The sequence below is a fragment of the Hylobates moloch genome, unplaced genomic scaffold (genome assembly GCF_009828535.3).
Source record: "Hylobates moloch isolate HMO894 unplaced genomic scaffold, HMol_V3 SCAFFOLD_29, whole genome shotgun sequence".
NCBI classification, from domain to species: Eukaryota; Metazoa; Chordata; class Mammalia; order Primates; family Hylobatidae; genus Hylobates; species Hylobates moloch.
Genome location: NW_026652304.1, coordinates 446,580 through 458,889, shown reverse-complemented (window position 1 = coordinate 458,889; position 12,310 = coordinate 446,580). Strand labels below are relative to the sequence as shown.

The following is a 12,310-nucleotide window of genomic DNA, read 5'->3' as shown; positions in this document are numbered from 1 at the left end:
TGCTCTTCACATCCATATCTGCCTATAGGTAATTTTGTATTGTAGGGGATCTAAGATAAGCAAATATTGCTTTTATAATTGGGAAACAAATCAGTAATATAAATGTTGTATTAAACACACATATATTCTCAAAACGACAATTCTGAAAACTGCTTCCTCCAAAGATGTAGGACCATAAACATGAGTTTTAGGAGCCCAACTAGTGTACTTGGTAAACAGTGTAAGTGCTGATTTTAAAAATGCAATTCTTATCTTGGAAGACTTTTGCGAGCCATGTCGACCCTGCAAAATTTATTAATTTAGGAAAAATTATTTTATACCTGCCTTTGCCACATACTGTGCCAGGTGCTGGCACAATAGCAGGAATGATTGTCTAAATGAATTTCTTTGGAAGTTAGGAAACTGTCTTTTTTTCAGAGATAAGTGTGGGTAGGGAGAGAAGGAAGGTGGCAGCATCCATCAATCTCACATTGAAAGTCTTGGCTACCTATTGGCTACCTATAGCAAAGGATTATTTTAAGGTTTTCCATAAAAATGTATTTGTCTGAGGACCCATGACACTCCCTTGGAAATGTCATATAATTTTACACCTCCACAATGCATTCACACTTATACTCTAACTATACCAATCAGGTGAAATAAAATGCTTTTAACATCACATAGTATTATTCTCATCCTCTGGGTACATAGTGGTCCTTCGATTTGCCCTCTTTGGTAGTGTAGTATTTTCAGTGTTAAGTAAGCAGAGTTGGAGAGTATCAGAAACAGGATTCTCAGCAGAAATGTGGTTGAATGGACTCCCAGCCCTCTTAGCATCGTACCTCATCAACCATGCCTACCTTCCTTTTCCAGGAAAGCCCATGTATTTTAGCAAACGGACTTCTGACACAAAGGCCATTATCTCTACAGCTTTAGATTAAAAGGTAAATTCTTTCTTAGACTTTACTCTGTAAGTCAACCAGAATTTTAATCAATTCAGATTTAAAATTTTCACTTTTACTTGGCTGTTACAATAAGATCAAACGGGTAAGAATATATATTTCTCCTTTTCTTCAAAGACCGTGGCCCTCGTGGTAGGAAATGTTAAGGAAGGTTTATTATTATTATTATTATTATTAACTATTATGCAAAAGTATAAAATGATCATAGGAATGATAAGGAACTTAGAACTTAAACATGATGAATTCAAATAAATAAGTACCTCAGAGGAAGAGCCCTACAACCAAACAGATAGCTATTTGAGAAGCAAATGCTGTTTGCCTTAGAATGAACAGGATAGTAAATTAACTCTCCTTGTTAATTCCCTTCCGTGGGGATTAAACGCCAAGGAGTAGTTGCGGAACTATAGCAAAAAGGATCGAAATCAATCAGCATAACAGACACCTTACGTTATTTGTTCTGTAAATTAGACAGTTTTCTTAATCGTTCAGACTAACTTCAGGAGGAAGGATGAGTGCCCGTGGCTCTGAGATCACGTGTCATTGCCATGGAGATTTATCTTATTTAATAAATAATACCACCCAATCTTTTTGTAATAACAAACACTTCTTTTCTCGTTACCTAAAACTAAATAAACTACTCTCCTATGGTGGCTCTAAGTGTGGGTTTCAAAAGATTATAAAAACTAGTGAATAAATCCAGTCTCCCATGAGTGTGCTAATTACTGTTTTAGTTCATGTTAACAGAAGAAATGGCTTAACAATAGTAACAACCGGAGGAGGTCAAACTTCTCATTCATTTGTATTAAATCACGCTTTCATTAGATAGGAGTGTTATAATGTATATTTCTTGGATAATACTCTCACTACAGAAGACTTTGGAAACAAGTACAATGTATTTTAAATGTTTCACGGTTTGCAAATTATTTCGTACACGCAGCGTCTGGCAGTTGTGAATCGAGGAGGAAAGCATTATTTTCCACTACACTAATAAAAATCAATTCTCACGTCTTCAATTAAATGATTTTCAGAAGGGTTCATCACCCGGAAAACCAGTATGTATGAACGCCGGAAATGCAGATGGCACCCAGCCTCAGAACTGCTTATTCTAGATGGGAACCAAACTAAGATTTCTCTTTATTATTTGTGAAAGCCATCCCACGCTGGAGAGAATCTCGCCGTAAAACAATTTAAGAAAAGAAAGAAAGAACTCTGAAGCGTGTGAAGTTCTCCAGACAAATCTTACAGTGACTCTTTTGAAAGAAGCATTTATGGAAAGGTCAGGGGAGGTCAGGAGAGTTATGCCAGGAGCCACGGTCAATCGTCCCCGGGCGACAGGGGTTCTCCCACGTGAGCCGACGTCCCGGGTTCCGGGCGAGGCGAAGGGCTCAGGGCGCAGGGCGGGTCCCGTACGCAGGGCGGGCGCGCGGGCATCTCTGTGGCCAGGAGACCCCGGCTCGCTCTCCCGGAGCCCAGGGACTCCCAAGGCTGGCGCGGGCTGCCCGCGACAAGGTGCCAGCAGCCTCCGGCTCGCGAGGAGCAGCTCCCACCCGCGTCTTCCGAGTCCACCTCTGTCCCTCCGCCATCCTCTAGTCCTCCGGCATTTATTCAGGGAGACAGGGAGGCAGAGAGAAGAGGAGAAAGCGGCCGTGTCTGCACCCAGCCTCTGCCGCAGCACTCGATGAGGGACAGCAGGGAGGCTGGCGGGGAGGCAGAGATTAAACTATGATTCCATCGATCACGGAAAGACCATCATCACCTACAGCAAAGGAGGCTCCGATGCGCCCACCCGGGCAGCGACTCGCGGTTGGTGGGCGTTCCTCGTCCTCGCCCCCTCGGTGGCTGTGGAATCCACCCCGCGCCGCACACGCCAGGACTCCCTTTCCTTTGACTAAGGGGAGGGGAAGGAACAAAAGAGACCCCCCACCCCCTATACACACACACACACACACACACACACACACACACACACACCCCTCCGGTATTTTACTGCAGGTCAAAGGATTCATTTTCGCAACCTCTTCTGCGAACACCTTCCCCACCTGAGCAGTGCATTTTCCCAAAGGTAAAGAGAGATAAGGGAGGAAACACAGCACCCGAGGTGATCAGTGGATTGGACACTGTTGATGGCACATTCTCCTCGTTCCCAGCCAACCGCACAAAACCCGCAGCACCTCGCGCCCCCGCGGGGTCTCCCGCGCCCCCGGCCCGGCCCTCCCGGCAGCCCCCAGCAGGCGCCCCGCTTTCCGCGGGAACTCTGGGACCCGGCCGAGCGTTCCCCGGCGGGCAGGACACTCTCCCGGTTCCCCGCAGCAGCTGAGGGCGGCGAGCGGACCGCGTCCAAGCAGCGACGCGGGATTCAACTTCCCGGACCCGCGGCGCGGCCCCAGCTCCCGCTCAGGGCGCCGCGGCCACAGCTGAGACCCCAGCGCCGCGCAGCCGCCCCCGCCGGGGCATGGGCGGTCGCGCTCTCCGCCCCCTCCTTCCTTCACCTCCCCCCTACCTTGAAAAAAATCCATCCATTGGTGCAAAGCAGACATTTTGATGTCATTTACTTAGCACCGCTCGTTTTGGAGGCAGCGTCTTACCCGGTCGCCTGGAGGTGTGAGCAGCGCGCCGATGGGTCCGGGGGAGCGGGGCTGGGCGGCTCGGTCCTCTAGCGGAGCCGGTTTGCTGCCATCCGCCCAACTTCAGCACCCAGCGGGCGAGGAGAGAGGGAGAGCCGCGAGGATGCAGAGGAGGGGGAGGGGGAGGAGGGAGCGGTGGGCGGGGAGGGAGCGAGAGTCGCTCGGCTGCGCGCATGCGCCTCGCGGGCCGGCGCAGCCCCTCGCCCAGCGCGGCCAGAGGGGCAGCTTCCCGGCCCCTGCGCGCGGCCGCGAGAGTCCCGGCCCTGCTCCCTCCCCGGGCGGCCCCCGGCCCCGCCCGACCTTGCGCGCTCGCCTGGGCGCGGCGCCCACCGTGCGGAGGGGCTCAGCCGGGACTCTCAGCTTCGGCGACGCCCGTCCGGAGCTACGCGGGAGCCCCGGAGTCCCGAGAGCTTCCCTGGGTGACGGCGGCTCTCCGCCCGGGCCCCTGCAACTCCACTCGCCCGCAGCCCGCGCGCTGCTGTCCTGAGCTGCGCGAGAGCCTCGCACCCAGGAGCCGGCCTGCCGGGCACAGCAGCCTGCCTGCCCCGGGTCCCGGAGGAAGCATTCCCTGCGTGGGGGTTCAAGGAAGTGTGAAGTTAAGCAAGTTTTGCTTCCCGAAGGACTTTATGAAGCGTCCTTTACTTTATTGACTTCCTCACCCAGAAAGAGGACCTTTTCTCCTAAGAATCAGTGCAGGTGCTCTCTGGCCTAGCCCATGCCAGCTGCCTCAGGCGCCCGGACCACTCGCTGGAGCAGAGTTTTAAGTGAGAAAAGCCGATGACAAGGCAAGAGTGGTGAATTATTAACGGAGTTGCTGATGTTTGGGGCCTAGAGCATCCTTAGGGGACAGCTTTGTAGTTACCAGGTCTGATAATCGTTCTGTGCCCAAGTGGAGCCCAGCTTGTTAGGGAAGGAGCTTGAGCTACTTAATGCAACCTGAGCGCTAGATTGCATCTCCAATGATTAGACTGAAGTGTTTGTGCGGAGAAAGTGGAGAAGCAGTGTCTTGCTCTTCAGATACCACATCTGTGGGAAGAGGAGGGAGTTCCTGCAGGAGTGAATGGGCTTTTTTTCTTACACCTAATTAAAACAGATTACTTGTAAATCTGCGTGAGTTCCCCTTGCTTGTGTGTTCATGTAAGCAAGCGTTGTGTTATTTCAGCCTGCTGAACTCTCCTGTGCCTCCACCCTCATACACTCACTGATACTTGAGTTAAATATGTCTCAGGGCCTCCCATGGCTTTGAGTACTAGTGCTCTTCAAAGTGTCTTCATTTTTGTTGGATTTCACAAAAGTTTTTGTCTTTGTTTTCCAGGCTGCTATGACAAAATACCGTAGACTGGATGGCCTATAAACAACAGAAACTGATTTCTCACAGTTCTGGAGACTGGGAAGTCCAAGATCAAGATGTAGGCAGATTCCTTATTTGGTGAGGGCCCAATTCCGAGCTCATGAACTGCTGACTCCTTGCTGTGTCTTCACGTGGTGGAAGTGAGCAAGGGAGCTCTCTGGGGTCTCTTTTATAAGGACACTAGTCCTATTCATGAGGGCTCCACCCTCATGACCTAACCACTTTCCAAAGGTTCTATCTCTTTATATCATCACCTTGAGGGTTAGAATGTGAACATATGAATTTTGGAGAGACAAACACAGCTAGTCCACTGCAGTATTGATCCGCGGTGGATAAAGATGAAAGTTCTTCACCAAAAATGGTTTGAGCAGCATTGAATCCTATATAACTTTCAGATTTATATCTTTAGTCCTGTCCTGGCCTCACACAGAACTCTTATGTCCTCCACTACCTTTACATCTCCACTTGAGGAATAATTGTCATAGCTGATATTTATTGAACAATTACTACATGCTAGGTACAGATCTAAATTCTCCTCATATTTCGTATTCATTGTTCACAACAGCCCTACAAGGTAGATACTATTATTATCATGGTTAACAGGCATCTCAGAAGCAGAACTCCAGATATCCACCCCCTCCAAACCTGTTTCTCCTCAAATTGGTCTACTCTGTTCATTCCAAAAATTTAGAAGTCATCCTTGTTTTGTTGCTTTCTTTCATCCCCACACTCAATTAGTCATGTTTTCTTCACCTCCAAAATATATTTCCAAGTCATCTACTTTGCTCCCTCTCTATTGCCATGACCTTAGTTCAAGCTATTGTCATCTCTCACCTGGGCAACCACAAAAGCCTCCTATTCTGTCTGCTCATTTCTATCCTCCACAACCCTGAACAACACCCTCCTAAGAGCTGAACGATCTTTTAAAAACAATCAGAGGCCGGGCGCGGTGGCTCATGCCTATAATCCCAGTACTTTGGGAGGCCAAGGCGGGTGGGTCATGAGGTCAGGAGATTGAGACCATCCTGGCTAACACAGTGAAACCCCGTCTCTACAAATACAAAAAATTAGGCGGGCACGGTGGCAGGCGCCTGTAGTCCCAGCTACTTGGGAGGCTGAGGCAGGAGAATAATGTGAACCCGGGAGGCGGAGTTTGCAGTGAGCTGAGATTGTGTCACTGCACTCCAGCCTGGGCGACTGAGCAAGACTCCGTCTCAAAAAAAAAAATTAATTAATTAATTAATTAAAAATAAAAACAATCGGGTTGTGTCATACCCTTTCTTAACATGCTCAAGTGAGTTCTTTTTTCATTGCACTTCAAATACAATTTGTAATTCTTACCACAGCCTAGAAGGTTCTATATACTATTGTCCCTAACTAGTTATCTTATACCACACTTCTGTAGATCATAGCTAGTGTGTTTTAGCCATGTAGACCTGCTTATTTAGGTTTCTTGAAGAAATCTAACTTGTAGTATTTGCTGTTCTTTCTGTGGGGAATCGTCTGCACCAGATCTTTGCATAGCAGACTCCTTAGTAACTATCACATAGGTGTCTGCGGAAATATCACTTTTCAGAAGGCTTCATCTGACCACCCAGTCTAATCTGCCCCAGTGAGTTCTTTTCTGTTGGATCCCCTTATTTCATTGTCTTTAAAACACTTCGCTATCTGAATCAGCTTGGATTCATTTGTTTGCTTATTCATTCTCCTCAGCCCCTGCTAAAGTAAAGAATCTCAAGAGCTTTGCTTTCACTTTTCAGTGTTTTATCTCTAGTGCCCAGAACAAGATTTGACACATAGTATATACTTAGTGAATGAAGGATGGATTGAATAAATAACAAACTTAGAAAAAGTGTTCTTTATTGTTTGCTGATGCTTCTTCTTGGATCCTAATTGCCGCCTTTCAGAATCTGTTGCTTTTCAGAAGTGAACAGATAGACCACATTGTTTCCCCTGCCCAACCTGTCACAGATGGTGCCATGATAGACTACACTGTTTCCTCTGACTAGCTCATCACACATGGCTGCATGCAGGAGTGCTCATTTAAACTAGATGGTAGGGTAAGGTTCCCAGAACCCACTTTTAAAACAAGCATATTCAATAAAAAATGGACCCTTACTTCCATAAATTCTTATAATGGCTGTTTGGGCAATTGTTGTATGACAACTTGGCTATTCTGCCATTCATTTAGTTGCTTAAGCCAAATATAACCCCTTGGTGACTTTCTTTCATGGTTATAGTTTTTTGTGTAATCCCTTATGCATGAGCCAGAATCTGTAATAATAGTATTCTAGGACTGAAAATGTTGCCTACCATATGAGAGTTGACTAGATGGGTGGAAACAACCACAGCTTTAATGACATTCGCCTTGTGGAGTCTGATCACTTGCAGTCCCTGTGTATAGCTTGGTGGTATGGTTTGAGTTTGTCCCCTCCAAAACTCATATTGAAATTTGATCCCCAACTTGGTGGTGTTGGGAGGTGGGGCCTAGCAGGAGGTGTTTGGGTGCTGAGGGTGGATCCCACATGAATGGCTTGGTGCAGTTCTCCAGGTGGTGAGTGAATTCTCACTTGGAGGAGATTGGAAAAGTTCTCATGGGAATAAACAATTTCCCTAGAGGAGAGATTCTTACAAAACCAGGATGCTCCTCAAGCCTTGTCTCTTTGCATGTGTCCACTTCCCCTTTGATCTTCTTTGCCCTGTTGTGATGCAGCATAAAAGCCCTCAGTGGAAGGCAGGGTCATGCCCTTGAATTTCCCAGCCTGTGGAACTGTGAGCTAAATAAACCCGATTACTCAGTCTCAGGTATTCTGTTGTAGCAACACGAAACAGACGAGGACACTTGGTCTAGGGAGTTATCTGCAACCCCACTGACATCAAGTGATGACAAGATCAATAATTCAATTCAGTAAACTTCATTAATATCTACTATATGCCTGGTATGATGTCTTCAAATTTTTTGCAAAAAATGTAAATGTTATATAAAATTATCCTATAGGACTCAGAAATGGATTTCAGTTCGTTTTGGCAATGGGGATGCCTTCTCTTTATACAGAATTTCAGAGCTCACTGGGCCAGTCATCATTAAACAGCTATATGGTAATTATGAAAAGGAGCATTTGATCATGAGCATTTCCCTACCATAATGAATGTGTTTCTTTTCAAGTAGAGAAATTCTGGACACAGCAGCAGTTTAGGTATAATGGCTTTACAGTAAGGCACGAAGGAGATTTGCAGAGAAGATATTTGCAGACAGAAAATATTGCAAAAGCACAGACTATCAACATCAAAGTATTTAGTGTACATTTATCCATAATTAGGAATATTTGTCATTATTAGGAGAGCTGGAAATTACCTCAGTGAGTTTGGTACCCTACAAAAGTATTTCCAGGAAGAAACTATGTAGCATTTTAAAATTTCATTCTCTTTTCCTACATGCTTATTTATTTAAAAGAAGCTGTTTTTCTTTTGAAAAGCAGAGGGAAAGGAAATTAATTGTTTGCTTGAATCTAGAAAACCCTGACTGCTCCAGCCAGGCAAACTTCTCCAGAGTGGAATGTGGAAGGATAATTAGAACATGACTGCTTCAGCGGACTTTTTCTATACTTTTAGTAAATAGGGCTAAACATGTTTCTCCAACTGATTTTAATCAAACCATTGAGACCGGTTCATCCCAGGGAACTTATTTAGATGGAAAATACTTGTGTTTCTTCATCAGTATTCAAAGAAGAGAAGAGAAAACAGAAAAAGGAAAGATAGCCTATTCCCCAAAAGCTAAAAAATGAAATATAGAATTTTATATTTCCTATGTAATGTACTTAATTATGTTTTTCTGTTTTTTCTTTTACTTTTTCTTTTTTTTTTTTTTTTTTTGAGATGTAGTTTTGCTCTTGTTGCCCAGGCTGGAGTGCAATGGCGCGATCTTGGCTCAGTGCAACCTCCGCCTCCCAGGTTCAAGCAATTCTCCTGCCTCAGTTTCCCAAGTAGCTGGGATTACAGGAGTGCACCACCACGCCTGGCTACTTTTGTATTTTTAGTAGAGATGGGGTTTCTCCATGTTGGTCAGACAGGTCTCGAATTCCTGACTTCAGGTGGTCTGCCCACCTCAGCCTCCGAAAGTGCTGGGATTACAGGTGTGAGCCACTGTGCCCAGCCTGTACTTAATTTTGAGTAAATCATTAGCTATTAATGTTCCTTTAATTGTTTAACTTACCAACTTTGAACTTAAAAGGCTCACTATTACTCTTTCAGAATCGTGCTAGTAAATTTATATCTCAAGGTAATTGAGTGAGTCCCTAGAAATAGATATAAACATCTTTATGGGATTTTTTAAATCATTTATGCCCAATTTTGTATATCATCTATTCCCACAATATTCCCACAATGGCTTGACAATGTAGAGTTGGTTTGGGATCACCCTAAATACTTCATAAAAGTATTCTTTAGCTAGACCCTGCATATTCACATTCAGCAAACCTATCATATCTATCACATTGTTGGATAACAGTCTTCCTTGGAAAAAACGCAAAATTATCTAGAGAACATGACAATGTTTAATTATTACAGTCAGATTTGCCTAGTATTTCAAGTATCTGTTTTAGTCAAGGGGGTCAAATAATTTGGAAAAAGGGGATTCACAAGTATCAGGGCCATAGTTCTTGAAGAACCCCCACACTGTTGTTTTTCCTCCAAACTTAGTACTTTAAGAACAATGAATTCACTTGGTGAATAAGCTTGGGTAATAAAAAATTGACTTCTAAATTCATTTATTAGGATTTGATAAATACATTGTCATATTAACAGCTCTGAAAAGCCCCTTGATCAACAAAAGGCGCAATACCTTCTAAATACACGCAAATTCTCTCTCTCTCTCTCTCACATGCACACACACACACACACACACACACACACACCCCACATACACACAACACATAGTAGAACCAGAACTCAACCCCTTGCTTTCTACAGACCTTGATTCAAAATATCACCTTGTCAGCGAGGTCTTCTTTGCAACCCTACATATAATTCCTAACCCCTTCTAGCTCACATGCACACATACATAGATATATACATATATGCATATATATGTGGTATCAAGGATCTCAATTTTATTGACACTGTAATCTAAAATTAAAATTAACTTCAGTCATAGTCAGAATCTGCTCTGCACAGAAGTGTATTTCACCTCTAGTTTTGTTAATTCATTCAGCCAATATATGCTGAGCATTTATTATGTGGCTGTTTGGCAGGCACTGTCACAGGTACTGAGAATACAGCCAGGAACAAAAACAAAAGTCTCTGCCCATACGGGGCTTATATTCTAATGAGGTAGACAGACAAAGATCAATGTAAATAAGAAAAAAATATAGACTTTGACAATTATAAATGCTAAGGGAAAAAAGCAGATCGGGAAAAAAGCAGATCAGGAAAAGGGGATAGGAAGTATGTATGCATGTGAGTAGGAAGGGGTTATGAATTACATATAGGGGTGCAAAGAAGACCTCACTGAGAAGGCGAAATTTTGAGTCAAGGTCTGAAGAAAGCAAGGGGTTGAGTTCTGGATCTCTGGAGAGAGAGCATTCCAGCAGAGGAAACAGCTGGGGCAAAGACCCTCAGGTCAGGGTATGCCAGTCATAGACAAAGAACAGCAAGGAACAAATGAAGGGAGTGGCAAGAGATGATGTTAGAGAAAAGGAAGGTAATTATGTACCACCTTTAGCTTAGGAGATTGGCTTGTACTCTCGGTGACTTGGAGATGTATTAAAGGATTTTCACTGAAGCACTGTTGTACAAAAAACTGCTAAATGTAAGTAAGAAAGAGACAACAACCAAATAGAAAATGAGGCAGAATAAGAATAAAATGATGCTGGCTACTGCATTGGGGATAGGCTGTATGGGGAAGGACAGAATGCAGAAGGCGCTGGGCTATTGGAGTTGACTATGCGAGGGATGATGATGGCAAGGACCGGAGTACTAGCAGTGAAAGTGTTCAAGACTAGTCAGATGCTGGAGATATTTTCAAGGTTGAGTTTGTAGGATTTGCTCTTTGGATATGTGGCATAAAATAATTTGAGGAATCAAGGAAGACTTCACTGGTATCGATCTAATCACAGAAACTTTCCTTTAATAACGATGTGCTTGAATTCCTACTCCTAGAGCCCTCCAGTCCCCACAACTGAGACCAATAAATTCCTGTGAATAGGCTTAGCTCACTGTCCCTGCCGGGCCGCCAGGTATAAAGAGAAATAGGGATTCCAGACAGAGGAAATTCAGAGGGGCCTGAAGCACAGCCTGGTGGCTCAGCATCTGTCAGCCTCTCATACTGGTGCAGCTCAGGCCTTGTACCCCGGCTTCAGACCTTGTCTTTTGTGTCGATCCTCATGCCTCTGAATGCCCACTTTTGTTGTCTGGGACAGGAGTGACATTCTATCACCCAAGTCCTTCAATGGGTTGAGGTCTTGATATAATGCTGTACTACTGGTTACCTACTTCCAAAATCCTTGATGCCAACCACCTGCCTGCCTGATTTTCCTTCTATTTCCTGTTGCTAAATCTGTTGACACAGGGCCTGCCTGACTGCCAGGACATCTGCCTGCTGCCTATGGTTGGACCTCTATGATGCTGGCACCTTGCCATCCTGGCCTGGACCTTTGCCAGTTGCCCACTGTCACCATCCCCTAAAGTTCTGTGGCTCTTTCCATGTGTTCAGTCTTACCAGTTCTTGAGTTAATTCATTTATTTAAGGACTGACTCATTCATGTTTGTATTTGTGCATTCAGACTAACATTTACTGAAGGCTAACTGTGGTTCATCTGTCTCTTAGGTTCATCTGCAGAAGAAAGGTGAATAATTTAAAAAAGGATAGAGTCTTCTGTATGCTTTATTGTCTAAGTCCTAGAGAATCTCTTAGAGTCGAGAAGAACATAGGCTAATGGTGAAGACAGATATTTGAAAGGGAACTGTGACAATTTCCCTCTGTCTATAATCATCTTTTTTAAAAAAACTGAGACTTTTTTTTTCCTTGCAAATAGTGTGATGCAGTGTTTTACAGCTTGGAATTGGAGTTAATCTGATTGAGGCTGGAGTTTTGGCTGTCCCACTTCCTAGCTGAGTATCATTGGCAAGTTAATTTACCTCTGATTCCTTCATCTTTAAAATGGGAATAACAACTAGATGTCTTACTCTTTTGGGGAAAATTAAATAATGTGTTCATGTAAAGTGTTTTATCATAGCTTCTGACACGTACTAAGACCACAATAAATTTTAACATGTCTTCATTTTCTTCTTCTCTTCCTCCTCCTCCTTTTTCTAACAGTCTAAATGGGGGCAAAAGGAACAGAGAAAGGGAATTCTTTGTAGGAGGAAAACATTCTTTGGTCACAGTGGCCTGGATA

At 44.3% G+C, this 12,310-nt stretch overlaps 1 protein-coding gene across 1 annotated transcript in view; it reads right to left on the bottom strand.

Annotated features, from left to right (window-relative positions):
- Positions 1–3,641, bottom strand: part of LOC116463226 (regulator of G-protein signaling 17) — a 118,266-nt gene extending 114,625 nt beyond the window's left edge. Inside the window, exon 1 of the mRNA XM_032146239.2 lies at positions 3,527–3,641. The gene's annotated coding sequence lies outside the window, so the exon portion shown is untranslated. The remainder of the gene's footprint in view (positions 1–3,526) is intronic.
- Positions 3,642–12,310: the final 8,669 nt, after the last annotated feature.